Source organism: Galeopterus variegatus, unplaced genomic scaffold (genome assembly GCF_000696425.1).
Source record: "Galeopterus variegatus unplaced genomic scaffold, G_variegatus-3.0.2 Scaffold11660, whole genome shotgun sequence".
NCBI classification, from domain to species: Eukaryota; Metazoa; Chordata; class Mammalia; order Dermoptera; family Cynocephalidae; genus Galeopterus; species Galeopterus variegatus.
This window is the reverse complement of record NW_007737771.1, coordinates 42,151-46,587: the sequence shown is the minus strand read 5'-3', so window position 1 is coordinate 46,587 and position 4,437 is coordinate 42,151.

Here is a 4,437-nt window from a genome sequence, read left to right as displayed (position 1 = left end):
TAAAACCACTAGCTTATCGTTAAACTAGAAAAATGTGTACAGAAACAAAATAACCAAATAAACAGGAAGTAAAAATGGTTTAACAATAATCCATACCAAAAGTCAGTCACAAAATGTTTCTGATCCTTTAAGGTCCAGTGATAACATGTCTGATTCATATCTGTAAGTTTTTTTCCAGGAACTTGTAGCCACAAATGGAGGAGAACTGAGAGCCCTGGCTGACCACAGTCATGTAGACACCAGATGGACCAGAGCCAGATAATAGATTACTAAGATTTCAAGAATATCCTATGATTACACAAGTTTCAACCAATCAGAGCTGTCAAAGAGCTGATCATGCACCCCTAGGGCCCTATCCATAACTTTTGCCAATAAAAACATTTGCTTGTAAGCCATCAAGAATTTCAAGCCTTTGGTCTTAGTAACTGCATCTCTCTTTGGTTCTTCTCTCGGCTAATGAGTGCTCCCTTACCCAAAATCAAATCCCCCTTCCGGGGGAGCCCTCATTATGAATGCTTCATGCAGCAATATAAAGTTTTACCTGATTTACCCCAATTCAAAACAACTGCAAAGTGTCATCCCAGCTCCAGAACTTCCCATATGTCTGGCGGGGGCTTTTGTTGCCACTTGTGCAGACACGGAAAACTATTCCACAAAATATAGCACTTTGGCATCCTGGGTGCTTTGAAAATTAAAAGGCCTCTGAAATATACCTGAGAATCAAGGTCCCTTTCACCTGGTCTTGCTCTCTTCAACAAAACAACAGGGAGAGAATTTCTCAAGGATCTTCTTATCTAAGAAAACTTCTTTCAGAAAAAAAAAAAAGGAGTGACTGTCTTAAGACACCCCTCCATAGGATTCTCATCAAGTGACAAAAAAATGTTCAACCTCTACAGGGACTGTAGAGACTGAGAGGTCATCTCATCTGGACAGACCATTTCACAAGATAATGTCTGTTACTTAGGCTCATTCAAATTTTATTCCATCATTTAGTGTTTCTCGAAAGAATTGTCTACATTTCTCCTCTCTACCCAACCCTGTAAAGAATGGTATAAAATTCCTGTATCCCATTGGGTTATTGGATTATCACTCAGTTAAAATTCCTCCATGCATTGTCCCTCCCTAGCATGGTAAAATAAAATTTGTTATTTCTTCGTCTCAGGACTTTAACTAGAGCCAGCCTCAGAATCTAGATGAATCACACAATGGCAACTCTGAAATCTTGTTGACAAAAAAATCAGACCACCTTCTTGATGATAAGGAACTCAGACTAACATGCTTACTTTCCTTTAAGGTGATATAAAATTTTATTTAATGTTTAGTTAAATTAAGTAAGATCAGGGTTTTCTTTAATTTATTTACAATTTAAAGTGTCCTAAAGATGCAAATTTAACCAGTTTTCTTCTGTGAGATCTTCCTGTTAGAGGCTTTTATCCTACTGTTCCATCAAGGACAGCTCATATTTAAAGTATCATTGAATAAGAAATATGTGCAAGGTATGTTCAAAGTGCTATTTGCATGTTAACCTATTTAATCTTCAGATCCACCCTATGATAAGGATTCTAGGCTTATTCCCAATTTACACATGGAAACCTTGAACCACAGATAATTTTAGTAAATTTACCAAGTATTCATCTAGTAAGTAACTAATGCGTAATTTGAACCCAAATATCTGATTCCAAAATCTATGCTATTAATCAATATATTATACTACCCCTTCTTTCTGCATTTGAATCTTAAACCTGTTTTATGGTTCAGCATTCCTTTTGAAGTTTCCAGAAAGTTGCTTATTCCTTGCTTCTTAAAGATAATATGGCAGTCTCTGTTGTCAAATTGGCAGTCAATATACCTATTGTCCTTTCCCTCACAGAGCCCTAGATGTATTACAATTGATATTAAAAATAAGTGAATCATGTATACACACTCACACACACACACGAGGGGACTTCAAACATAACAAAAATCATTATATGAATTTTTTGAAGACCCCTCATACACACACACACACACACGCACACACGCACACACGCACACACACACAGTATATACGTAATTTCAAAATCAGTAGGACTAGTTATTAGAGGACAAGAATAAGCAGTCTAGCATATACCTGAACATACAAGGGGTAACTAAATTTTAGATACAGGGATGAATATGAATGTTTCTCTAGTTCTTGAGGTTTTCAAGCCAGGGGCAAGAAAGAACAAATGGCAAATTACTAAAAACGAGGTGGAGTTACACAGCAGTATCTCTACCACACAAAACCCATGCACCAGAAGAATTTGGTGGTGAATGCCCTCGTGTGCCACTCATATGCCCCTTATAGATATGAAGTACTTAAACTCCAACTAACAAACTACTGGGAATGTGACCCAGAAGTCTTAACTGCATCTCTCTTTGGTTCTTCTCTCGGCTAATCAGTGCTCCCTTACCCAAAATCAAATCCCCCTTCCGGGGGAGCCCTCATTATGAATGCTTCATGCAGCAATATAAAGTTTTACCTGATTTACCCCAATTCAAAACAACTGCAAAGTGTCATCCCAGCTCCAGAACTTCCCATATGTCTGGCGGGGGCTTTTGTTGCCACTTGTGCAGACACGGAAAACTATTCCACAAAATATAGCACTTTGGCATCCTGGGTGCTTTGAAAATTAAAAGGCCTCTGAAATATACCTGAGAATCAAGGTCCCTTTCACCTGGTCTTGCTCTCTTCAACAAAACAACAGGGAGAGAATTTCTCAAGGATCTTCTTATCTAAGAAAACTTCTTTCAGAAAAAAAAAAAAAGGAGTGACTGTCTTAAGACACCCCTCCATAGGATTCTCATCAAGTGACAAAAAAATGTTCAACCTCTACAGGGACTGTAGAGACTGAGAGGTCATCTCATCTGGACAGACCATTTCACAAGATAATGTCTGTTACTTAGGCTCATTCAAATTTTATTCCATCATTTAGTGTTTCTCGAAAGAATTGTCTACATTTCTCCTCTCTACCCAACCCTGTAAAGAATGGTATAAAATTCCTGTATCCCATTGGGTTATTGGATTATCACTCAGTTAAAATTCCTCCATGCATTGTCCCTCCCTAGCATGGTAAAATAAAATTTGTTATTTCTTCACATTAAACTGAATGTGTCAGTGATTTTTTTTTTTTTGAACATTTAGAGGTGAAGAGGCAGGTTTCCCTTGTCCCCTACACACTACATCAAGAATCATTTTCTCTCTTTTCCTTCATCCACTCATTTACGTGTTGATATTGAGAGCACAGATACATTCATTTTCTAATACTACTATAATAAGTTAGCAGAATTTTAGTGCCTTAAATCATCACAAATCTACTATTTTATAATTCTGCTGGCTAGAAAACTGATGTTTCTCACTGGGCTAAAATAAAAATGTTTGCAGGTCTTATTTCTCTGTGGAGATTTTATGGAAGTATCTGTTTTGCTGCTTTTGCAAGGTTCTCTAGGCCGCTCACATTCCTTGATTTATATCTAAAATAAATAGAAAAAAGATAAGCAATTCAAACTTTATTTTTAAATATTTACAGAAAAACATGGAAAGAATGTTGGGAAGACAATGTTAAAGAAATAAAATTTGAAAAGCTTCTAGAAGTGAGGCCAAGCAAGCATCCCATTCCTGGGAGCCTTGCTCAGATTCCCTTCTTCTAAGACAAGACGGAGTCCCTAAGGCTCAAGGCACTGGGAAATCTAAAACCACTAGCTTATCGTTAAACTAGAAAAATGTGTACAGAAACAAAATAACCAAATAAACAGGAAGTAAAAATGGTTTAACAATAATCCATACCAAAAGTCAGTCACAAAATGTTTCTGATCCTTTAAGGTCCAGTGATAACATGTCTGATTCATATCTGTAAGTTTTTTTCCAGGAACTTGTAGCCACAAATGGAGGAGAACTGAGAGCCCTGGCTGACCACAGTCATGTAGACACCAGATGGACCAGAGCCAGATAATAGATTACTAAGATTTCAAGAATATCCTATGATTACACAAGTTTCAACCAATCAGAGCTGTCAAAGAGCTGATCATGCACCCCTAGGGCCCTATCCATAACTTTTGCCAATAAAAACATTTGCTTGTAAGCCATCAAGAATTTCAAGCCTTTGGTCTTAGCTACCTGTTCTATTTGCTTGGTGCATTGCAATAAATGCCAGCTTTCTTTTCTGCAAAGTAGGTGATCAACGTTCATCTCGGCTGTGTGTCAGGTGAGGGGACACAGGTTCGATTAGATAACAAAAGCAGTGAAGACACAGAGTCTCAGAATGTAAGGACCTACTGAATATTGAACATAATTTTTAAAAATTATAAAACTAGATTCAATATGATGAAATTTACGAACATCAAAAATAAACCTGCTTTCCAAAGAACAGAAGAACAACATTTCAAAAGAGTAAAAAAAAAAAAAAAAAAAAAAAAAAA